This window comes from Hemiscyllium ocellatum, chromosome 28 (assembly GCF_020745735.1).
Source record: "Hemiscyllium ocellatum isolate sHemOce1 chromosome 28, sHemOce1.pat.X.cur, whole genome shotgun sequence".
Classification (NCBI taxonomy): domain Eukaryota; kingdom Metazoa; phylum Chordata; class Chondrichthyes; order Orectolobiformes; family Hemiscylliidae; genus Hemiscyllium; species Hemiscyllium ocellatum.
In genome coordinates, this window is record NC_083428.1 from 37809782 (window position 1) to 37836775 (window position 26994).

The following is a 26994-nucleotide window of genomic DNA, read 5'->3' on the forward strand; positions in this document are numbered from 1 at the left end:
TTCACTTGACCTCCCTCTGATACTCCCTGTCTCTAAGGCTCACCTGATAGGTTAACTCAGCATTTAACAACTGAATTTACAAATATCAGAACCTTGATCTATTCCTTCAATGAAATCAGTGTCATACTCACAAATCCCTGAGAGCTCCGTACTAACAATGCAGTGTTGTGTTGGTTATTTTTTTTTCCCTTTGTCCACATTGACTGTTATTCCTGAAAATGATAATGCTTCAAAACATCAAGAATTACACTATTGACAAAGATTTCCTCAAAATAATAATCACTTTCCTAACCATTGTAGCTTATCCATTAACATATAAAGATGCGTTCAATGAGGAAGATCGATGTTGCATCAGGTCAGTTTTCCCTTAAACATGAATGGGAATTAGTATTTTGCAAGGACGATGTGGCACGAAGGTTACACATCGACAGATGTATTTACAGATCTTCAGTTTGGAGACAAAGATCATACAGATTGCTAGTGTTTGTGAGATCCTGCTCTATGCAGAATGACTGCCACACTTGCCTGCACAATGATTCAAAGTAATTGATTATATGCAAGGCGCTTTGAGAAATATGTTAGAGCTCTATGGCTTTATCGTATATTCTGCTGCCTCTAGACTAATGCATTGAAAAAGTCACTGATTATGTGCACGTCAAGCTTTTCATATCCTGTAGAATGCTGGGAACAGACTTTGGTCAGTTTCTGAAAACTACCCATTGTAAACAACTTTTGCTTTTAAATGTTGACTCCCTTCATATTGAATGTATTGTTACTATCAGCTGCAGAGGCCATCCACTTGACCTTAAGATTTGCCATAACCTCATTGATTGTACTGAATCAATCACAGATAGTACCATTCTCTGCCCATTTCCCTGTATTATACTCCAATTGAAGCTTCTATCCTGTTCCAAACTGACTTATTTCTGAGTCTATTCCCGGACAAAAAAATTTCCATTTCATTCCCACAATCCTAACTGGCTAGCTTTTGGCCACCTGTTTAACCACATCATTTCTGCAGCCATTGATTCACTTAACCATGCCCTCACTTTTACTTTTGTTGCCATTAAAATCATTACTCTTTCTCACCCTGATCGTTCCCTGGGGCAGTCCTATCTCTGGTCCCTTCAGTCCAAAAGACATGGAATTGAAATGATTTAATGGACAGCTGAATTATTCATTCAATGGCACTCATGCAAAACACATTAGGTTTTATTCCCATCTGCTTATACTACTCACTATTCCAGGCTCATTGGAGAATAAGAAGGTAGACCATGTCTTCTTTCACCTGCTATAAGCAGTCTGCTGAAACGCCTCTCCCCTGCTCCCTCCCTTGATGAATAAATGAGAAGATTGTGGATTTCCATGTTATTAAGATTGACAGCATCCATTTAGCTCCTTCTGCCATTTTCCCTTGTTCCTCCAATCAACTGGGCCAAACATCCACTTCGATTTACACTGCTCTGATCTCGCATCTTTCTCTAGATTCTCACATTTCTCTCCTCAAGATTAACTAGCTTATCTTTTCCTTGGACTCCCATCTTCTTCTCTTTTAATCATATTCCTATCAAAATGCTGATGACCCATTTCCTTTCTTTCATATGAGCCAGTATTGGTAATGTCTGTCTTTCTCTCTTCCTCTCTCTCTCTCTCTCTCTCACCTTCTCCCTCCCCCTTTCGCCCTCTCTCTCTCATGTCTCTTTCTCTCTCTCCCACTCTCTCTCCCTCTCCCTCCCCCTTTCGCTCTCTCTCTCATGTCTTTCTCTCTCTCTCTCCCTTCCCCTTTTGCTCTCTCTCTCTCTCTCATGTCAATTTCTCTTTCCCCCTCGCTCTCTCTCCCTCTCCCTCCCCCTTTCGCTCTCTCTCTCTCTCTCTCTCTCTCTCTCTCTCTCTCTTCCCCCCCCCCCAGATAGTGTGGCCAATCCACCTAACCTGCACATCTTTGGACTGTGGAAGGAAACCGGAGCACCCGGAGGAAACCCACGCAGACATGGAGAAGAATATGCTAACTCCACATAGACAGTCACCCAACGCTGGAATTGAGCCTGATATAGTGCTGTGAGGTAACAGTGCTCAGCTCTTTACCTGCATGTTGCCCATAAAAGCACACATTAACTTGTGTATAACCCAGTTCAGATATACCCCATGCACTCCGTTGGGGAATTGAACTCAGTCTCCCTTGCAACATGGATATTAATTACAATATATAATCATGAGGCGCTGCAAATTGAAAGACATTTCTCTGTTTTTTGAACATGTCACCAGGATATCGTCTGGGATGGAGCGTTTCAGTTATGAAGAGAGATTGTTCAGACTGAAGTTGTTTTTCTTAGAGCAGAGGAGATTAAGAGGGGACATGTGTAAAATTATGAGGGGCACAGATGGTGTAGACTAGGGGGTATAGATTTAAGGTAAGGGGCAAAAGCTTTAGAGGAGATGTGAGGAAAGAGTTTTTCACCCGGATGGTGGACGGAATCTGGAACTCAATACCTGTATAGGTAGTAGAGACAGAAACCCTCATAACATTTAAGAAATACAGGTGGACCATCCTTTATCCAAAACCCACGGGACCAGCCGTCTTTCGGATTTCAGAATTTTTTGGATGAAGAATTAAATGACATTTTCATAGTAAAATTTTTAAAAATTACCGAACAACATACCCACCTGTGATTACCATGAGCGCCGAGACAGAAATGACGCCTGCCAGTGCTGGGCTACGCTGCTATGTCACATCTGAGTGATGTGGGTTGAGTGGGTGTGGAGTTGGGTTAACAGCTGCACACCAAATCACCTTGTTAATGGGAAAAAAAACCTTCAGGGAAAAAACTTCGGATTTCAGAGCTTTTTGGACTTTGGAATTTCGGATAAAGGATTGTCCACCTGTATTTAGATGTGCATTTGCAATACCAAGCCGGACAATACTATGAGCTGAAAATGTGCTGCTGGAAAAGCGCAGCAGGTCAGGCAGCATCCAAGGAGCAGGAGAATCAACGTTTCAGGCATGAGCCCTCATTCCTGAAGAAGGGCTCATGCCCGAAACATCGATTCTCCTGCTCCTTGGATGCTGCCTGACCTGCTGCGGTTTTCCAACAACACATTTTCAGCTCTGATCTCCAGCATCTGCAGTCCTCACTTTCCCCCAGACAATACTATGAACCAACTGCAGGAAAATAACATTCGAATAGCTAGGTTGTTGTTTCTGACTACAGACATGATGTACCAAAGGACATCTTTGCTGCCGACCTCTGTGACTCTATGATCTTCCAAATCTTCCACACTTCTGAGGACTTGATGTTCAAATCCCTCTAATATGTTTTATTCTTTCATGGGGTGTGGGTGTCACTGGCTGGGCCAGCATTTATTGCCCAATGTTATTTGCTTTTGAAAGAATGGTGGTGGCTTCACAAAAAAACTACAGTACATTGATATAGGTACATTCACAGGAAAGGGCATCCTGCCATGATACCATTAAAGTGACAGAGCAAGGTTGATGAGCTGAATGACCTGCTTCTGCTCCTGCATCTTATGGTCTCACGATGTTTCAGGATTTTGACCCAACAACATTGAAAGAATGTAAATGTGTGTCCAAGTCAGAATGATGGATGACTAAGAGTCATAGAGTCATAAAGATGTATAGCATGGAAACAGACTCTTCGGTCTAACCCGTCCATACCAACCAGATATCCCAACCCAATCTCATCACACCTGCCAGCAACAGGCCCATATCCCTCCAAACCCTTCCTATTCATATATCCATTCAAATGCCTTTTAAATGTTGCAATTGTACCAGCCTCCAACACTTCCTCTGGCATTGGTATTCCAATATGTTTACTGTCCTTGCTGTTCTGGACGGCAGTGCCATGGGTTTAGTAGGTGACACCTAAGGAGCCTTGGTGAATTTCTGTAATACACCTTGGAGATGGTGCACACTGATGTGACTAAGTGCTGGAGGTGGAAGGAATGAATGTTTGTGGATATGGTGCCAATCGAGCAGACTGCTTTGTTCTGGATGGTGTCAAGCTCCTTGAGTGTTATTGGAGCTGCACTCATCCAGGCAAGTGGAGAATATGCTATTTTATTTGAAGTCAGGAGATGAGTTACTTGTCATAGGATTGCTAGCCTCTGAACTGCCACAGTAGCCACAATATTCATTCTTGGTCCAATTCTATTTCCAATGAATAATAACACCCAGGAGTTGATACTAGTTGATTAAGTAAAGGAAATGCCATTGAAAGTAAAGGAACAATGATTGGTTTTACTCTTCTTGGAAATTGTCACTGCCTAACACTTGTGTGGCATAAATGTTACTTGTCCTAATTAGCCCAAGTCAACACATCGTTCAAATCTTTCTGCACGAGAACATGGACTGCTTCAGTATCTGAGGAGTTGCAGATGATGCTGAACATTGTGCAATCATCAACGAACATCACCGATTCTGACCTAATGCTGGAAGGAAAGTAAATGATGAAGACAGACTGCAGACAGTTGGTCAAGGATACTCCCCTGTTGAAATCTTGCCATGATATCCTGTAGCTGAGTTGTATGACTTCGAACAATCACAACTATCTTCCATTGTGTCAAGTGTGATTCTAACCTGTGAAGAGTGATTCCCCCCAACCTCCCATTCCCTTAATTTCAGCTTTGCTAGGGATCCTTGATGCCACCTTTGGTCAAATGTGTCCTTGATGTCATGGGCAGTCACTTTCACTTCACCTCTGGAATTCAACTCCTTTGTCCATGTTTGAACTCAGGCTGTAATGAAGTCAGTAGCTCAGTGGCCCTGAGGGAACCTAAACTAGGCATCAGTGAGTAGGTTGTTGCTAAGGAAGTACAGGGTTTGATAACACTGTTGATGACTCCTTCTATCACTCTTCTGGTGATTGAGAGTGGACTGATGGAGTGGCAATTGTCCAGACTGGATTTGGAGATGCCGGTTTTGGACTGGGGTGTACAAAGTTAAAAATCACGCAACACCAGGTTATAGTCCAACAGGTTTAATTGGAAGCACTAGCTTTCGGAGCGACGCTCCTTCATCAGGTGGTTGTGGCGGACACAATTGTAAGACACAGAAATTATAGCAAAGTTTACAGTGTGATGTAACTGAAATTATACATTGAAAAATACCTGGATTGTTTGTTGAGTCTCTCATCTGTTTGAATACCATGATATTCTTTCATATGTAAATCACAAAACCTTTTTTTAAAAAGTTACATTCTCAGGTTAACTGTAACAATTGGTGTTAGCCAGATACTATATCCAAGGTGTTAGCCCCCTGTGTTCCCTGTCTGTGCCACAATGTTTAAACTGATTCTAATCTAAAAAGTGAGTTCACAGAGTCTTACATGGATTCATGCAGTTTTTGAGCAAAGTACAATGTAATTCTGCAAGTACAAATTCACCCCACAAACGTATGTGTATATGTGTGGATTTTGTGCGTGTCTGCGTGACTGGGGTGGGGGTTTTGAGTGAGAGAGAGTGTATATGTACGTGTGTGTGTGTGTGTGTGTAGTGCAATGGTGGTCACCTGTAGTGTGACATGAACTCAATGTCCCGGTTGAGGCCCTCCCTATGGGTACCGAACTTAGCTATCAGCCTCTGCTCGGCCACTTTTCGTTGCTGCCTGTCCCAAAGTCCATCTAGGAGGATGGTCACCTGAAGGTCCGAGGTTGAATGTCTTGGACCACTGAAGTGTTCCCCAACTGGGAGGGAACACTCCTGTCTGTTGATTGCTGTGCGGTGCCCATTCATCCACCGCTGTAGCCTTTACTTGGTGTCCCCAATGTACCACGCCTCAGGGCATCCTTGCCTGCAACATATAAGATACACAACATTGACTGAGTCACATGACTACATGCCATGTACAAGGTGGGAGGTGTCTCCACATGTAATGGTGGTATCCATGTCCACACTCTGACATGTCTTGCAGCGCCTACCATGACAGGGTTGTATGGAGTTGTCCTGAAAGCCGGGCAGCTTGCTTTGAATAATGATCTGTTTGAGGTTTGGCGGTTGATTAAAGGCGAGCAGTGGATGTGTGGGGAAGGTCTTGGTAAGGTGCTCAACCTCATTGATGATGTGTTGCAGGTCACGAAGAACATGGCGTAGTTTCTCAGCTCCTGGGCAGTATTGTATCCAATACCTCCAATTATTTCTTAATATCATGTGGAGTGGATTGAATTGGCTGAAGATGTCATCTAGCATGGTGGGACTTCTGGAGATTACAGAGATGGATCATCCACTTGCACATTTGGCTAAAGATTAGGGTAACTGTTTCAGCCTTATCTTTTACTTTGATGTGTTGGATTTGTCCATCATTGAGGAAGATGATATTTACATCCCCTCCTCCTCCACAGAGTTGCTTAATTGACCACCACCATTCACAACTGGATTGGTCAGGACTGTAGAAATTAAGTCTCATTGATTGGTTGTGAAATGATTTAACTCTCTATCTCTGGTTTGCGTTACTTTTTTTTCAATGAGAGTAATGGATTCGGTTCAGCATAGCATCTCCTACCAAACTCACAGAAGGTCAATGTAATTGGGACAAAGGCAAATTATCCTGTCCATGGTTTTTTTGATATGGTTAACTGTTGGTTTGTACAAGAGATTCCTATCGTTTTGGCGAGCATTCTTGTCCTGTCATAGCCAGTACCCATTACAACAGCATTGTAATATTCTGGGGACAGGCAGTTCTAAGGGATCGAGTCTCAGTGCTGATTGCTACATTTAAGTCTTCCCTCATATTGATTGCATTCAATACTGCTTATGAACAGGACCAGGACTTGTTGCAAGGTTCTCAATAGGTCACTGAGTACAGCTCTGGGATTAAATATTTTCAAACCACCTGTTTAGAGATGTTATTATAAACCTCTCGTGCAGATGGGACTTGAACCCAGCTTCTTGAGTAGGAAAACTGCCACTGCACCACCAGAGTTCTGAGGTTACAGTTAGTTTGCAAACAATCTCCATGCAAAAAAAACCCCTGCTAAGCTGTATTATTTAAAAGACAACTGAATTATGCCGATTCTCTGCAATTGGGGACTCAGTGAGAAATTAAGAACAGTTGGATAGTTCTGGGCTTTTACAGTTCAGGGTGAGGTTCAAAAAGTGAATAGGCAGCTAAGTGTTGAGCTCAGAAAACGTTTGGGAGCTTTCGGATGCATAAGGTTGTATGTACCCCTAATCGTTCAGGAGAGCTGTGAATATGGCTGAAGGATACTTACCATCAAGTATCAACTGAGCCAGGTTAGAGCTACATCAAGCTCACTGATAATGAACAATTTGTTTATTGTAATTAAAATTTGTTTAAGCAACCACGTGGATATTATTGACAAAACAGGGTCAGATTATATAAGGATAGATATGACTTTTGTTCTAATATTCCAAATGTTACAGAAGGGTTCAACGACCATCAGCATCCAAGCCCCATCTTTCCCAAACCATAATTGCCCAATAAATAACATACTACCTCTCTTAAAGGCTTTGCTTGTCTCCTTTCCAAAAGTTACTCAACTTTTCAGGAATTTGGAGGTGAGTCACAGCTTACGTCACGGCTTTGATTTCCATTTCTAAACAAAGAAGTGGCTCCCATCAAAGCCTTTGTAAACCCTCTTAATCCAAAAAATGTCCAAACAGCTCCATATTCTAGTTCTTAGTGTTTTATTTTAAATATGAGGATATATTCCCAACATTTTGGAATATGTGGTGTGTTTTCAGCTGAGGTCACTAAGTGGGAATATGTCAACTGTAAAAATAGTCACTCTGCATAAAATATTCCATTATATTAAGTGAAGCTAAGGGACAGTGTGTCACAATAGATTTGACAGTGTTTCGGCCCTTCAACTTTCAGATCAACATCCATATTTACTCCACGGGTCAGATGAAAATGTCACAAAAGGCAATTTGGCCAGTCTTAATATAAATTCATGTGTAAATGTCCTGCAAGTAATCTGTCCTGATCCAATACTGACTGATAGTTTTACTCAGATATACCACAGAATGATAAAATGGAAAGATGTCACAATGGGAATTTGGAGGTAACCTTCTTTCTTTTTCTTTTGTAGTTGAAATGATGGCCCATTATTGATAAATAAAAGAGTGAGCTTTAATCCCTGACCTGCAAATATTTTCCCCTGTGGAAACCAGCGCCCAGCTTGCTTCACCTGAATAAGCTGAAAATATGCAACAAAAAATAAATTGCGAAATAGGAAAAGTATTGATTTCCACGCCTCTTGTCAAATACTTTTGATTAACGAGAGTCATTCGGATTTTTTCTATTATAGTTGTACAATTTATGTACCTGATCTACCCCTTGAACAAACAACGAGAAACTGTATCATAGGCTATAAATGATCTACCAAGTTTCACTCATGAAGCTTCTTGTTTACAGGAAAAACATTGGTAACTTCGTCCTCACTGGTTTATGCAAACAAAAAATCCCAGCAATGTCAATACTAACTTGATAATGCATACAATATTCTAAATTTCTGGAGATATTGCACCTTCTGATAAATCAGGATTTATATGATATTATGTGGCTGAGTGTAGAAATTGAATTTTTAGACTCCAATAAAGCCTCAGAATCCTACTCCCTAAGGAAAGAAAATGCCACTTAAAATGTCAGATCAAATGAGACATCCAAGTGGTGATGTTTTTATTCTAGTATAAACTCTGAAATGCAGGTACCACATTGACTATGGGAATACAAGTCCAATTGATTTGATTTTCTATTTTTTTTTAATTTCTGTAGGCATGGGTCTCTTGTCCTTTTTTGTAGTATTTCCAATTTGCCCCATTTACAGATCTAGTGGGGTAAAAATTATAAATTATTGTTCCTTATTATTAGAATTATTATTATTTGTGGGCGGCACGGTGGCACAGTGGTTAGCACTGCTGCCTCACAGCACCTGAGACCCGGGTTCAATTCCCGACTCAGGTGACTGACTGTGAGGAGTTTGCACGTTCTCCCCGTGTCTGCGTGGGTTTCCTCCGGGTGCTCCGGTTTCCTCCCACAGTCCGAACATGTGCAGGTCAGGTGAATTGGCTATGCTAAATTGTCTGTAGTGTTAGGTAAGGGGTAAATGTAGGGGTATGGGTGGGTTGCGCTTCGGCGGGTCGGTGTGGACTTGTTGGGCCGAAGGGCCTGTTTCCACACTGTAAGTAATCTAATCTAAAAAAAAGTTAGTGGGGAGGAAATTATGCAGCATGATATATTGGCCAATTTTCTTTTTGATAAATATCACAAATTAACCAGGAATTTTATTGCCTTCGGTTTTGTGAGATATTGCTGTGTGAAAATTGGCTGTGTCATAAAAACAATTATACTTCAGTAATATCACTTAGCACACCTTGAGAATGTGAAAGAAGCTTTATAAATGTAAAGTAATTAGTTGTACACTAAATGTTGGGGCATAATTGCAACAGCTTTGTCTATCTGTGTGTAGGAGGATGAGGCAAAACCTAAGTCTACTGGAGCTATTATAGCCTTCCTTTTTGTCTGAGACTGATTGAGCTCTTCCATGGAGTAGCTACCGTCACCAACACCAGGGTCTTCAGAGGCAAAATAGAGTCATAAAAATTTACAGCACGGAAACAAACCTTTCAGTCCAAATCATCTATGCCGACCAGCTATCCTGAATTAATCCAGTTCCATTTGGCAGCACTTAGCCTATATCCCTCTAAACCCTTCCTCTTCATATACCCATCCTTTTAAATGTCATTGTACCAGCCTCCTCCACTTCCTCTGGCAGCTCATTCCACAGACGTGCCACCCTCCGTGAGAGAAAGTTGGTCCTTGGGGCAGGGGAATGGAGGCAAAAACCTTTGATTAATTTCACATTCAAGTACTTACCTATAGATTGATGGTTTGTGGAGTCTGGCAGGATTCAGTGACTGGCATCAACTGGGACAGTAGCAGCCACAACCCTGAGGGAAATGAGCTGATCCACAGAGCAGGCCCACTCATCCAGAACTGTGGGGATAAGAGTGGGGGGGGGTTGGGGGCAATGGGAGGGTGGCTGTGTATTAGCCTGAATCCAAGCTCAAAATATTAAAAAAAACTCTGAGAAACACACAATGCAGAGGAGACAGCAAGGCAAGAAAACCCACAGCTAACTAGCATCAGGTTCCTGTAAGAAGGGGCCCATATCAGTGGTCTGGAGAAATTTAAAAATAAGAACGCAAAAGCTGATTCTGGACATACATAACAAGGTTACTGCTGTTACTACAAAATTTTTTTCAAAGGAATGGATTAGCCAGAACCGGCTGTTACTGAGGCTTCAGATTCTGATGAATACATAAGTCCATCAGACATAGGAGCTGATTCAGCCCATCGAGGCCTACATTACCATTCAATGAGATCATGCCTAATTTGATCATTCGCAGCTCCTCTTTCCTGTCTGTTCCCCATAACCCTTGATTTCCTTACTGTCTCAGCCTTGAATACACAGGGCAACCCCTGTATCCGCGGACCCGGTTATTGTGGTTTCACTTACCCGTGGTTTATCATGGCCCGAGCATATAAAAAGGAATGTTCCAGAACCAGGGACCAGGAGGCTGCTGGGAAGGTTCACATCTATCCATGGTTTTGAGCTTCTGCAGCATTTCCTGGAACGTTTCCCCCACAGGTACAGGGGGAACTACTGTATTTCATGATCCACTCTCTATAGCCCTCTATAATAAAGAATTTCACAGACGCCATCAAGCGGGTAATGAGTAGACATGAGGAAGGAAGAAGTGCATCATTTTGCTGATAACGGAAGTCAGGGCTGGCCAGGAACTAATGTTAGAACGGAATTACTGGCTAAATCTTTGAAACAAGGAGGTTGGAATTCTACCTGAGATAGTTTAGAGCTTTGAACAACCAGTCTTGAGTGGCCATGCACAACTGAATAACTCACAGGAGGAAGACAAGGCTCCATAAGTACCCCCACCCTCCAGTACATCAGCAGCAAAAGACGAGGCTGAAGTGCTTGCAGCCAGGAATACTGGGTGAACGATCCATCTCAGTCTCCTCTTGGGGTCCTCAACATCTCAGATGTCAGCATTCAGACAATTTGATGTGCATCACCTTAACTTGGAGGCACTGGGTGCTGTAATGCTATGAGTATAGACTACACCCCAGCAATAATACTGAAGATTTGGGCTGAAAAACTGGCAGCACCCAGAGGCAAACAATTGTGGCTAAACTACAGCACAGGCATCTCCAACTGGAAAGTTGCTCAGTTATGTCTTGTACACAAAACGCAGGGCAAATCCAACTCAATCAATTGCCACCCCATCTGCCTATTCTTGACCATCAGAAAAGCGATAGCTGTCAACAACAGTGTTATCAAGCAGCACTTACTTACTTAGCAATAACCTTCTCACTGATGTTATTTGGATTCTTTCTGAGTAAATTAGCTCCTAATCTCATTGCAGCCTTCGTCTGAGCATGGATAAATGAGCTGAATGTAGGAAGTGAGGTGATGCTAATAACAAGACAGTATTTTGCCAATTTGGCATCAAGGAAAACCGAGCAAAACTACAAGATGCAATGCAGAAACTCGCCAACTGTCCTTCAATAGCATCTTGCCACAAACACTACTGCCTGGAGGATAAGGGCAGCAGATATACAGGAGCATTAGCAGCTTCAAGTTCCTTTCCAAGAGACAAAACAACCTGATGTGGAACTATATCACAATTCCTTCACTGCCCTTGGGTCAAATTCCTGAAGGTCTCTTCCGAACAACACTGTGCATGTAATTACAGCACATTGACTGCAGCAGTTCAAGAAGGCAGCTCACCACCACCTTCTCAAGGTCACTTAGAGATAGGTGATAAATGTCAGCCTAGCTAGTGGTGCTCACATCCTGTGAAAGAATTATAGAAAGACTTTGTGGCTGAAATTATTGCTATTTATGCTGAGTGTATTACCTCATAAATCCACGAGATTTGTTTTTGCTGTCTCTGCTCTTCAACATGCAATCTATAGTTAATTTTGACTGTTGACTCTTGCTTTATTCATTTTAATTTGATTAAATGTTAAAATAAAAATTATAACAACTGAAATCTTGCCCATTGATTTTTCTGTTGGAGTTGTTGGCAACTTGTTGGGATCAAAACAATGTATATCTACCATTTCACTCACATAGGTATAGTTTTCTTATAACGTATTATTGGTTTTTATGATGGGAGGAAGATTGTTTTTCAAAAGGCAATTCTTAATTGCTGCATTAAATAATCTTTCTGAAGAGGTTAAAGTTCATATTGCCATTGGTTCCATCCATGCTACTGGTGGCATGTACAAGGAGTTCTACTGTTGCTTTTGACAGAAGCAGATGTATCTTTACCAGTTCCCTCAGTAATTATGTCTGACTAAATATTGCTGTACCTATTGTTATTATTAAATAAAACCTCTTGTTTTCTGAGAACCGTGACATTTTCCCTGTTCCAGGTACCTTGCGCTATTTGTTCTTTGTCTTTGCTTTGTCTTGAGTCTATCTAGTGATTAATGGGAAAGGATACAGTGATGTTGAGTGCATACTGAAGAGGCACCATTGCAAAGACAAGACAGGATTAGTGGCAGCAATCTACCTAAAATAATTAGTACCACGTACTGGTAAAAGTTGCAAATTCCACAGATAACATGAGTAGTCATTGGCAAAATGTCATATGATTGCAGACGTCTAGCATGAGGGAAAGACTAGAAGACCCAGAAATAAAGGAAACTTTTCAAGTGAGTGAGATTGCCACTTTGAAACCATTATCACCTTAAGAAGACAATAAGTCTTTAATTGGTCAATTAGGTTCGAGTCTATGGGTTGACACATGACACAAAAATTGAGAAGGTTGTAAATAATGAGGAGGAGAGCTTTAAACTCAAAATAACATTGATGAGCTGGTCAGAAGGGCAGAATAAGTGGCAGATGGAGTTTAGTCCTGAATAATGTGAAGTGATGCATTTTGAGACAAGTGTGAAATATACAGACTAAGCGATGCATTTTGGGAAGACAAATAAAGCAATGAAGTACACAATGCCTGGTATGACCCTGGGACATACTAGAGGTCAGAGGGACCTTGATTTGCATGTCCACAGATTCTTGAAGACAACAAGATAGCTGGATAACATATCTTGTTTTTAATCATTTATAGAGTATGGGAGTCATTGCTTAGACCAATATTTTTGCCCATTCCTAATTGTCCAGAGGTGAGTTAAGAGTCAATCACACTGTTGTTGGTCAGGATTCATGTGTAGGCCAGATCAGGTAAGGATGGCAGTTCTCAGACAAGGCCATTTGGGAACCAAATGGTTTTATCAAGCAATGGTTACATAATGAAATTAGACTATTAATTCCAGATTTTAATTGAATTCAAAATCCAATATCTAGTATGGCAGGATTTGAACCCAGGTCCCCAGAATTTTATCTGGCTCTCTGGATTAAAAGCCATCAACTCGCCTAACGACGCATATGGGATTATTAGTCCTTATTAGCCCTCGGAGTGACAATAATCAGGAACCTGTCCTGCATCACCCAAGTTCATGTGATCATCAACAAGACACAGCAATGACTCATCTTCCTCAGGAGGCTGAGGAAATTTGGTATGTCCTGAAGGACCCTCAGCAACTTTTATCGGTGCACCAGTTTTTTTATAAAAAGCATTTTATTTGGATGCATCAGTGTGTGGTACAGCAACTACTTTGCCCAGGACCGCAAGACACTACAGAAAGTCGCATGCACAGCCCAGATCATCACGGAAGCCAACTTCCCATCCATTGACTTGTCTACACATCTTGTTACCATGGAAAGGCTCCTATCGAAGACCCCTCCCACCCCGGTTATAACCTCTTCCGTCAGGCAGAAGATACAAAAGCTAAAACACACGCACCAGCTGGTTCAAGAACAGCTTCTTCCCAGCTGTTATTAGACTTTGGAATGGACTTCTCAAACTTAATGTTGACCTTGTTTTTTGTACACCTCCTGTGCAGCTGTGATTCTGTTAGTTCTTGTTCTGTTCGATGTCCTTGTATGTTATGATCTACCTTCATTACACACAAAACAAAAGTTTTCATTGTGTTTAGCTAATTGTGACAATAATAAATCAAATCAAATAAAGTAAATCAAGTATTAGTCAATGCAAATGCTGGGAAGTTATGTTGGAATGGTTAGACCACAGCTGAGGTGCTGTGTGTAGTTCTGGTCACCGTACTGTTGGAAGGATGTGATTGCTCTGGAGAGGATGCAAAGGAGATTCACCAGGAAAATGCTCCACTGGTGCCCTTTTCCTTAGAACAAAGAAGGCTAACAGGGAGCCTAAATAAGCAGAACAAAACTTATCAGTGGTATAGATACGGCAGATAGGAAGAAACCCTTTCCCTTTAGTAGAAAAGTCTTTAACCAGAGGGCAGAAATTTAAGGTAAGGAGCAAAATGTTGCGAGGGAGTTTAAGGAGAAACAAAATCATCCAGATGATCCAGATATCAGGAGTAGTCACTGAAACTCAATGCCTGAAAAGGAGGTAGATGCAGCAACCATCACAACATGTAAGAAGTATGTCGATGAACATGTGAAACATCATAACAAACAGGTTCCAGGCCAAGGGTTGGGAAATGGGATGAGAGCAGTTTGGTGCTTGATTATTGGCATGGACTCCATGGGCTGAATGGCCTGTTCCTGTACTGGAATACATTCTGAGAAAAGTGTGAAATATACAGACTAAGTCCTTTTGAAGTCAGTGACTTGTGGAGTGATGGGGTTGTGGTAAATATAATATAGGACTGAACCGAGTGCTACCTGACCATATGCCATTCCCAGAGCAACTCATCACTCACTGAACATCCATTGAAAAATCAGCATCCTTTGTGTCCTTTAGAAGGATTCTCAGAACCTGAATAATCACTGCCATGCTGAAGCTTCCCTAATTGTCTAATGCCAGCCTTTCAAAAGATATCCAAAAAGAAGAAATTGTTGCCATGAGTCTCTGACAGGGAGCTGGAAACCCTGCTGGAGGATTTGACACAATGGAGGGATGTCCTCTGCTGGGAGAAGAGAAGGCCAGACCGCCAGACCCCAGCAATCTGATTGGAGGTCACTGCCTGGGTCAGCACTGTGTCCATGTTCTGAGAGAATGGCTTGCTGTATCCCGAAAAGGTCAAAGGCCTTCTTCACTCCACAAGAGTAAGAGTTAGATGCTTCTCCCAGCTATCTCCAGCTCAGTACATCTTCTGGATCCATCTCCTACCAAGGCTCAAGCTCTACCACTCTCACTGACGCTTGCAAACTCTTTCCTCACTTCCTCTTGGTCCTTCTCAATCTCTGCCTAATACTAACACTGCATGGCCTCTGAGCTGTCTACTCACTCACCTCACTACCTTTTCCAGCTGCATTAGCACTAAGAACTGTGCCACTCACTTTCATCTCATTCAACTCACTCCAGAGTAAACAGCCCATAATAGGACAGGAAGAAAGAGAGGGTGGAGGGGTTCCTGAAATTAGGTTCCACATCCATTACAAGGAATGAATGAGATAGATCTCGCTGACACATTTCCTGCCATAGACCATGTCGCTCAGGCCTCTCCAAGATTCTGTCCAACGTTATTTATGTTATTATATAATGGCTTAACTATGGGAAGAAAGGTAGCGAGAAGATGTTGTATAAGGTAATGGTACCATTGGTTTCACCCATTGCACTGTAGTGATACACAGTCTGTGGGCAGACAGATAAGTTCTAATCTAGTTTTCATAGGGAGTAGATGGATCTGTTCCAATTCCCAAAGCTTATAGCAACTGTACAATATACTTAATGCTATCATGCAATTAGACTGCTTGTTATCTGAGAACAGTTGAGTAGTCTCTACCCCAATGCTTCCTAAACTGAAGGTCTTAGAATATATCAGCAGGCAGACGTCATCAATACATACATATAGAAATGTTCGTAAAATACTTCCAATATATGTCAAAGCAAGGAATGACAATTTTGCCAAACAGTCTAGCTAATAATAGTTGCCCTCTGATTGTGTTATGCAACATTTTGAATTGCGCAGTTTGTTGAAAAAAATTAAGAGTGTAAACTTCCAGAGATTTAATAACTTTTAAAAATATTTCATGGTGTAGGAGTGATGTTGCTTTTATTAAGCAAGGGAAATTGGCCAACAAATGCAGCAGTTTTGCCTCAAGAGGATCTGAAAGTCTTATTGACTTTTGCTGAAAGCATTCTCCACCACTGTACGTTACTGATCTGTGAGCCGTTACCTTCCCCTCTGATAATGGCACTCACCACTCGCCTCTCCCCACCTTATCCCAGACACAACCTTCCAACTCGACACTGCTCTCTGAATTATCCTACCTGTCCATCTTCCTTCCCATCTATCCGCACCCCCCTCCACTCTGACCTATCACCATCACCCCACCTTCATCCACCTATGACATACCCAGCTACCTTTTCCCCAGCCCCACTCCCCCTCCTATTTATGTCTCATCTCCCTTACGCATCCCCCCCTCAGCCACCCCCACATTCCTGATGAAGAGCTTATGCTCAAAACGCCAACTCTCCTGCTCCTCAGATGCTGCCCGACCAGCTGTGCTTTACCAGCACCACACTTCTCAACATCCTGGTAAACTTTCTCTGTACCCTCTCCAAAGCACCCACATCCTTCTGAAAGTGAAATGTTCCAAGTGTGGCCTGACTAAAATTCTATATAACTGCAGCATAATTGCCTATCCTTATACTCAATGCCCCTTCCAGTGAAGACAAAACCTTTTGAGATTGAGAATGGAGACATTTCTTCACACAGAGAGGGGTGAGCCTATGGAATTCATTGTCACAGAAAGTGGTTGAGGCAAAAACAGTTTGTGTTTTCAAGAAGAAGGTAAATATTGCTCCTGTAGCTAAAGGGATCAAGGGATATGAGGGGAGGGCATTAAACTCAATGATCAGTCATGACCATATTGAATGGTGTAGCAGGCTAAAGGGTCAAATGGGTAAAAAATGAGGTCTGCAGATGCTGGGGATCACAGTTGAAAATGTGTTGCTGGTTAAAGCACAGCAGGTCAGGCAGCATCCAAGGAATAGGAAAAGGGCCTGATGAAGGGCTTATGCCCGAAACATCGAATTTCCTATTCCTTGGATGCTGCCTGACCTGCTGTGCTTTAACCAGCAACACATTTTCAACGAAAGGGTCAAATGACCTACTCTTGTTCTTATCTTCTATGTTTCATCAAAAGAATTATTTTCCAAGTTCAAGGGTCTTTGAGTTCCTGTTCCATAGTCTGCAATGAATTTTCTTGCCTTTGCTTGGTTCCATTGAATATAGTTCAGGAATTGATTGACTCCCAGTACCTTTTGTCTTTGATGTGGCTCAGTTTTGCAGGTTTCCATGGTGATGTGAGTTCCTTTTGTTATCAACCACAAGACATGGAGCTACAGCCCATGTAGACATTTCCTTTGACCTTCAGTCAGTTCAGAGTCAATATGTTCTACCTTTTGAATACGAACACTCGATCTAATTATTTCTTTCAGTACTCCATTACCAGCACTGCAGCTCCTGACTTACAACGTTTGAATGTAAGTTCAGGCATAAGAACAACAGCATTTCCACAGTGCCTTTAATATGGTCAAGTAGCCCAAATGTCATTATCAAACTAAATGCCATAGAATTGTTGAAAGTATAGAAAAGACTCATCAAATCCATTTCATTATACAATACAACCGTGTGCTCAGCTTGAATTAAGACGATTGCAGTTATTTTGGAGAGTTATGGGGCTGTATGTCACCACAGTGACAGGCAGGACCATGAGAAGCTTTGAAAATAAAGATGGGAAATTTAAAATTGAGGCATCACTTAGCCAGGAACCAATGAGGAACAGTAAGATCAAAGGTGAGGTGTGATAGGGTCTTGGTGTTACTCATGACATAGATGTCAACTTTATGGAGTGGACATAAGCCCAAAAAGTATAGATATAGTCAAGTCTAGAGATAGCAAAGACGTGGGTGAGGTTTCTAATTGCAGTTGAGACAGGATGGAGTCAGGCATGTTATAATGGGGAATTGGCATCTAGACATCCTAGTGGGGGTATGGATGGGGTTGGATGTTGATTCCAGGGTTATTAAATAGAAAGCTGTCGCTCAGCCTTGTTCAGTGCTAACACAATGGGTAGAGTCTGTAGATAAGGAATCCAGTTTGTGCTGGTGCCCAAATGTAGTGGCTTTGAGTTTTGCAATATTCAGTTTGAGGACATTCTGTTCAACCAATACTACAGTTTGGCAAATTAGCGAGTGTGGAGAGACTGAGAGAGAGAGCGATGAAGCTGAATGTCTTCAGCGTACATGTGGAAACTAATGCTGTGCTCATGGATAGTGTCTCCTAGGATCAGCATGTGGATGTTAAATAGGAGGGGACTAAGGACATACCCTTAGAAGACAATAGTGGAGGAACAGCAGACAAAGCCATTGCAAGCAATTCTCTTACTACAATTGGACAGATAAGTATAGGGTCAAGCCAGTGCAATTCACACATTTGGTCACTGTAGGTTATCGATCAGAGGGTGATAATGTGTTTAACCGTATCAAAGGCTGCAGACCGGTTAAGAAGGATGAGAAAGAATAGGTGACTACGCTCGCAGTCATACAGGATGCCATCTTTGATGTATATAATTTGGTCTAGCAGGGCAGAAATGGTAAGAGGGAATTAAATAGAGTTTTGTAAAAGTGGGAAAAGATTTGGGAGACAACCCATTTTTAAGACTTTGAAGAAGAAAAGGTGCTTGAAAATGGAACTGCAGTTTTTGAGGACAGTGGAGTCAAGTTTGGTTTCAAGAAGAATGTGATGATGACAACCAATTTGATGAAGAGAGTGAAAGAACCAGAACAGAGAGGATATTAACAATATCAGTTAGACATGGGGACCAGGAGGGAAAATGAAATAGGTTAGTAGGAATAGGGCTGAGGGAACGGGAGATGGGTACTATGGATGAGATTAACTTGGAGGGCGCATGAGGGGGGATAAGACAGGCACTAGAGTAGGCTGTGACATCAGGGCTGAAGGGACCTATAGAGGACATTTGACCAAGTGGGCTAGAGATAGCCAAGTGACAGGAGAAGCCGAATGGATTGAATGAAGTAAGTTCATGAGCTCCCCACACATTGCTGCAGATGAGGATTGAGGGGATGTGGGGAGAGGGATTTCCGAAGACAGTTTGCAGCAGTGTAAAGGAACTAGGGAATAGCTTCACATTGCAGAATGATCCTGGAGTTTTAATAGATGCGATAGTTACCTGCTTTTCATGCTCCAGCCAGATCTGAATGTGAGCGACGAAAGCAGTTTAGCACCATATTCATTCAGAGTTGAGTGTATGGTACTGGAAAAGCACAGCAGGTCAGGCAGCAACCGAGGAACAAAGGAACCAGCATTTTGGGCATAAGCCCTTCATCAGGAATGATTGTCCTGCTCCTCGGATGCTGCCTGACCTGCTGTGCTTTTCCAGCACCACACTCTCCACTCTGATCCTCACTTTAACCATATTCATTCAGGGTTACATCTCTCAGACATTAGGGAGTGCAGATGGGCATAATTTGACTCAACAACCAAAGTGAGAGGGAGAGAGGGAAGGACCTAGTGAAAGAGGGCAGGATCCAGTAACAGAGGGGAAGATCCAGTGACAGAGGGTAGGATCCAGTGACAGAGGGCAGGATCCATTGGCAAAGGGGAGGATCCAGTGATAGATGTAAGGACCTAGTGATAAAGGGGTGACCCAGTAATAGAGGGGAGAATCTAGTGACAGAGGGAGTGACTCAGTAATGGAGGGATTTCCCTTCACCCTCATAGCCCGACAAGAGGTGGACTTTCTATAATTCAGGTTGTGTAAGGTGCCCTCATGCTCCAGGCATAACAGCTGTCCCAGGTGTTGCTATCCATCCAGTACTGGGGGACTGCGACCGCACCTTCTAATTCAGGATCCTACCTTTCATTAGATGGTGACTGGTGAAATAGTCTGTTCTTTAGCTGCCTTCAGGAGGTGGGTTCATTTTTCGAGTTGGAACAGAACTAAGGAAATTCGTATCAAGGCATCAGCAATTTTTGCTTTTCTTAGAGATGCCCATATTCCAATTCCAAGATGGTGGGCAGAGGAGGCAACGTCCAGCCTCCTCTATCCAGGTGTATCCTGCATGTCATTTTTTTTTCTTTTCTCATTTCTCCCTTTCATCCTTCCTCAGTTGTATTTAGTTTTCGCTCAAACATACTGATAAAGATTGCTCTTCAGAAGGAAGGTGGCTTCAAGGGGTTCCAGAGAGTTGGCGGTGTCTTCAGAGTCAGCACAGCTACAGAATCATCCGGAATGTGAAGCCCAGAGCCCATGGCAGCAGCACGGTGTGGGCTGGTGTAGTCAGGAGCAAGGGTCTGGCAGCAGCACGGTGTGGGCTGGTGTAGCTCAGAGTGAGGGTCAGGCAGCAGCACGGTGTGGGCTAGTGTAGTCAGGAGCAAGGGTCTGGCAGCAGCACGGTGTGGGATGGTGTAGCTCAGAGCGAGGGTCAGGCAGCAGCACGGTGTGGGATGGTGTAGCTCAGAGCGAGGGACTGGGAGCAGCACGGTGTGGGATGGTGTAGCTCAGAGTGAGGGTCTGGCAGCAGCACGGTGTGGGCTGGTGTAGCTCAGAGTGAGGGTCAGGCAGCAGCACGGTGTGGGATGGTGTAGCTCAGAGTGAGGGTCAGGCAGCAGCACGGTGTGGGATGGTGTAGCTCAGAGCGAGGGTCTGGCAGCAGCACGGTGTGGGCTGGTGTAGCCCTAGCGTGGGTCTGGCACCAGCACGGTGTGGGCTGGTGTAGCTCAGAGCGAGGGACTGGGAGCAGCACGGTGTGGGCTGGTGTAGCTCAGAGTGAGGGTCTGGCAGCAGCACGGTGTGGGATGGTGTAGCTCAGAGCGAGGGACTGGGAGCAGCACGGTGTGGGATGGTGTTGCCCGGAGTGAGGGACTGGGAGCAGCACGGTGTGGGATGGCGTTGCCCGGAGCGAGGGTCTGCAGCAGCACGGTGTGGGCTGGTGTAGCTCAGAGTGAGGGTCAGGCAGCGGCATGGTGTGGGCTGGTGTAGCTCAGAGCGAGGGACTGGAAGCAGCACGGTGTGGGATGGTGTTGCCCGGAGTGAGGGACTGGGAGCAGCACCGTGTGGGCTGGTGTAGCTCAGAGTGAGGGTCTGGCAGCAGCACGGTGTGGGCTGGTGTAGCCCGGGAGAGTGTCTGGCAGCAGCACGGTGTGGGCTGGTGTAGCTCAGAGTGAGGGTCTGGCAGCAGCACGGTGTGGGCTGGTGTAGCCCGGGAGAGTGTCTGGCAGCAGCACGGTGTGGGCTGGTGTAGCTCAGAGCGAGGGTCTGGCAGCAGCACGGTGTGGGATGGTGTAGCTCAGAGCGAGGGACTGGGAGCAGCACAGTGTGGGATGGTGTTGCCCGGAGCGAGGGACTGGGAGCAGCACGGTGTGGGATGGTTTTGCCCGGAGCGAGGGTCTGCAGCAGCACGGTGTGGGCTGGTGTAGCTCAGAGCGAGGGTCTGGCACCAGCACGGTGTGGGCTGGTGTAGCTCAGAGTGAGGGTCTGGCAGCAGCACGGTGTGGGCTGGTGTAGCCCGGGAGAGTGTCTGGCAGCAGCACGGTGTGGGCTGGTGTAGCTCAGAGCGAGGGTCTGGCAGCAGCACGGTGTGGGATGGTGTAGCTCAGAGCGAGGGACTGGGAGCAGCACAGTGTGGGATGGTGTTGCCCGGAGCGAGGGACTGGGAGCAGCACGGTGTGGGATGGTTTTGCCCGGAGCGAGGGTCTGCAGCAGCACGGTGTGGGCTGGTGTAGCTCAGAGCGAGGGTCTGGCACCAGCACGGTGTGGGCTGGTGTAGCTCAGAGCGAGGGTCTGGCACCAGCACGGTGTGGGCTGGTGTAGCTCAGAGCGGGACTGTAGCACTGGAGAATGAAATGATGTCCTCTCTTTACGTTATCTTGCTTTACTTGTTTATTTTACTTTCAGTTGATGTGAATGGCGATGGCACACATGTTTTACTGCATTTTATATCAGCTGCACATGACAGTAAATGATTCAATTGAACTGAATTCAATAATCAGTTAGATCAGTTGGCTGGATGTCTGGTTCATGACACAGAGTGACACCACCCTTGTGCTTGAAATTGTCCTATCAGCTGCGGTTGCCATGAAGGTCCTGCCTTCTTAATGTAGCCCCTCCCCTGAGGTGTGGTGACCCTTAGTATGAACCACTACTGCTTGTCTGTCTCTGATGTGAGAACAGCCTCACAGCACCAGGAGCTGAGGTTTGATTCCAGCCTCGGGAGTTTGTATATTCTCCCCGGCTCTGCATGAATTTCCTCTGGGTGCTCCGGTTTCCTCCCACAGTTCATAGATGTGCAGGTCAGATGAATTGGCTGTGGTAAATTACCTGTGATGTCCAGGAATGTGCAGGCTCGGTGGGTTAGCCATGGGGAATGCAGGGTTACAGGGACAGGCTGAGTCTTGTTACGGTGCGCTTCAGAGGGTCAGTGTGAACCTGATGGGCCAAATGGCCCTCTTCCACACTGCAGGGATTCTATGAACAGCCCTATGGGTCCTGTGTGACTCTGGTGACTTTACCCAATTTGCAGTATTTTGGTTTTCATTTGTGCAAAGTTGGCTCGATTGCTCACAAACATGAGATGTGAGGACCTGATCTGAACATGATTGGTATGTCAAACTAAAATGAGCTCCTAGGTTATCAAAGCTGTCAACAAGGCACTTTGAATATATGCATAGTGTCACTGTAATAAACTACAACCCATTCAAATGTAACAGGGAACCCTTCTTTTATTATTACATTCTGATTGCTGACTATATGCAGGAGCATATATTCTAAGCAAAAATAATATTGTTTCACCGACTAAAATAGCACACCTTGGCTGATAATGTTGTTTCCTTGAAGTGCGTGCTTCCAATCCTGTCATCTAGCCGTCTCCCAAGTGAAACCACATCAGTCATTTTTATATAAATTTTATGTTTCTGTTGAGTCAGGTTTTTATTTGACTTTTTCTAATTTGTAAGTAGATCTGAAACAGATGTAAGTGGCTTGGGAACAATTACTCAATCTGCACCTGTTGACATTTCAGTAAATGCCATCAGTGATTCAATTTGTGGGAGAATATCTGCTCTGCATAATGGATGGCTTTGGCCAGTGGAGATTGCTGCTGAGCAGTACGGGTCTGCCTCTGCCCATTGGCAGAGAATGACAAGCCGATGCCAGGCTCGAGCAGGTACAACCGCACTTTGGAAAAGGGCAGAGACAACACTGAGGCTCAGCCAAAAATCCTAGCTGTTAAAAAATCTCTCAATTTTTGGTTGATTTACTCCCGTTTACTGGTATTGAGAAAGTAAGTGAAGCTGTCCTGCCAGACAGCAGGCTGTACTGGAAGAGAGTGCAGGCCTAGAGACATGTTAATAATCTCTCCTGACTTTGACAATGGTTACAATAAAGAAGGTACAAAAAATTGTTTATTTTCATGCTGTTCTTAACTTTTTTAATATATTTATTCATTTGTGGGCTGTGGGTGTTGCTGGTTGGGCCAGCACTTATTACCAATCCCTAGTTGCCCCTTGAGAAGGTGGTGGTAAGCTGCTTTCGTGAACCGCTGCAGTCCACTTGCCATGGAGGGTATTCCAGGATTTTGACTCAATGACAATGAAGGAGCGGCAATATATTTCCAAGTCTGGATAATGAGTGGCTTAAAGGGGAATTTGAAAGTGGTGGTGTTCCCATAAATCTGCTGCCCTTATCCTTCTAGATGAAAGTGGTTGAAGATTTGGAAGGTGCTGTCTAAGGATCTTTGGTGATTTTTTGCAGTGCATCTCGTAGATAGCACACACAGCTACTACTGAGTGTCAACGGTGGATGGAGTAGATACCTGGGGAAGTTATTAAAGGACATCCCAATAAAGCTGACCAGATAAACTGTGAGAGCATAAGGTATAGGAACAGAATTAGGCCATTCAGCCCATCAAGTCGGCTCCAATATTTGATCATGGCTGATATGTTTTTCAACCCCTTTCTCCTTTCTTCTCTGTGTAACCCTTAAACCTAATCAAGAACCTACCTTAGATATACTTGATTGCCCTCCTCACCCCTTCACTCAGAGGCCATGCCCTCAGGTTCTAATCTCTCCTGCAATGGAAACACCTTCTCCTCTATCTATGCCTCTCAGTATTCTGTAAGTTTCAATGAGATCCAACTTAAATTCTTCTAATTCTCCATCAAGTACAGACCTGCAGTCCTCTCACACTCCTCATATGACAAGCCCCTCACCCCCGGGATCATTCTTGTAAACCTTCTGTTGACCTCCTTCAAGGCCAGCACTTCCTTCCTTAGATATCCGGGTTCAAAACTGCTCGTAATATTCCAAATACAGTCGATTTTAACATTCATTCATCTTATTTTACCCTTCACTGACTTTCTGATCGAGCCATCTTCACTCCTAAAAGAATGCTGGCACTATGATCCATTATACCCTAATGGAAATATCTGGCCAATCATGTCTTTGGCAATGATAATAGAGATTCCTCATTGCAGTTGCCCATTCTAAATTACACAATGAAGGAAAGCACCAGAAATGTCATCACAAATGTTTACACGTAATGCTTCTTTGGCAGGTTCAAAGGTTAAAACAGAACAGGATAATTAAAAATTAGTTTGTGTCAAGCAATATGACCTGCCAATGAAAGAAAATGCAACATCTTCATATCATTTTTGCATTATTCTGCTAAGATAATTGCATTAATGGAATTAAGTGAGTCTGGTCATGATTGTTGTTCTGTGCAGTCTCTTGCTGTGAAATAATGAAGCCTAAGGATTTATATCTGACCAGATATTTGAAAGATTAAAGAGTCATGAATGGGGACAATTTACATGTCAATGAAAACCCACGTTGGCAATCGTATTAATAAGTACAGGCACAAGCTTAAAATGAAGACTGTTTGGACTACTTACAGGAATAGTCAGCATTGCTACAGCCAAGACAATATCTAAGGCATGAGCAGAAATGGTTCATGATATCCTTTCCTTCAAATGCTTAATAACTTCATATGAATTCACAACGTTTTTCATTTGCTGAAAAGAGGGACATTTTGCCGAATCTTGTACTTAATAGAACAAAGCTGAAAATGTGTTGCTGGAAAAGTGCAGCAGGTCAGGCAGCATCCAAGGAGCAGGAGAGTCGACGTTTCAGGCATGAGCCCTTCTTCAGGAAAAGAAGGGCTCATGCCCGAAATGTCGATTCTCCTGCTCCTTGGATGCTGCCTGACCTGCTGCGTTTTTCCAGCAACACATTTTCAGCTCTGGTCTCCAGCATCTGCAGTCCTCACTTTCTCCTTAATAGAACAAACACAAGGATCACAAATTTCAGATAATCACAACAATTCATATTATCGAGGAAAGGAGTGTTGATTGGTGGTCAACCCCTTTCTCCTGCCTTCTCCCCATAACCCTTGATACCCTGACGAATCAAGAATCTATCTCTGTTTTAAATACACTCCACAACTTGACCTCCACAGCCCACTGAGGCAACAGGTTCCAATCTCTGGCTAAAGAAATTCCCCACCACCTCAGTTCTCAAGGGTCGTCACTTCACACTGAGACAGTGCCCTCGACATTATCATGGAGAAAGCAAAGGGGAACTACAGGCCTTCAAATGTCCCGGGGATTTGGTTCACCATAATGGGCAGAGTGCAGACCAGACTGAACCAGCCATGCTTGCAAATCCCACAATGTTCACTTGCTGAAGAATCCTGAGTGTGTCTACAGCTACACTAACAATCAATTTCAGTTAATAAGTTGAGCATTGCTGAGAAAAAGTACATTTTTGGTCAAACTTTTTGTCTTGTGCTCAACAGGATAATTTACAAGAATAGCAAACCAAGGAGAGAAGCAACACTTGTACTGCATGGGAGGACAATGCTGATTGGTTAACAAGTGGAATGTGATTGGTAGAGGTATTATTATGAGGAGTGCATTCATTAATGCAGATTAACAGTTAACTGCCAGGCTTCGTTTAAATTTTAAACCAGGCAGTTTAACTCTGATTGGTCCACTGTTCCACAGTGCTACAATACAATAATTATGTTCACTTAACTGAATGCTGCCGCTGCAGTAAGACACTCTACCCATCACACAAATGTTAAAATGGCATATGAATTTCAGTGACAGTGTAATGCCAGCTATTTTGGCCATATTTCCCAACAACTAGTTGATCATATCAAATAACAGATGTCCACACCACACAAAGCATTAACCATACTCAACTGTTTGCAAAACCTGCAACATTAGAAATGTTTCTGAAAATTTACAGCATTTACTGAATAATTCTCAATCTGCAAAGAATAATGCTGGTAGTTAATTTAAGATTGCCCGGGAGGCTGGCAATGTGGTGCACCAGCATGCAATAGAAGCTATCTAGTTATTAATTCCTGTATTTGTACAGAGAAAGAACATGTGCACACACTGCACCATTTCAAATTAACAAACCAGCAGTTCATTGGTTCCTTTCTCAGGTGAGTGTCCAGAACAATCAAAGTTAAAAATCACACAACACCAGGGTATAGTCCAACAGGTTTAATTGGAAGCACACTAGCTTTCAGAGTGTTGCTCCTTCATCAAGTGGTAGTGGAGGGCTCAATCCTAACACACAGAATTTATCCAAATCCGAACAATCAAAATTTAAATGAAATCTGGCAGTTAACTGCTGATCAGCATTAACGGGTGTATTCACTGTGGAATTACCTCTATCAATAAGAGTTGACTTGTCAACCAATAGGCACTCTCTTCACATGTTACAAAAATATTGGGTTTACTGCTGAATTTGTAATCTTGTGAATTGTCCTGATTGGGAGCAAGATGAAAACTTTCAATAAAATGTGTCTGTTTTCAGCAATACTCAAGTTCTGTGTGACCAAATCAGTTGAGATTGTAACATGGTTCATTTATGCTTGTTAGAAAGATCATGTATTCAGAGTGGG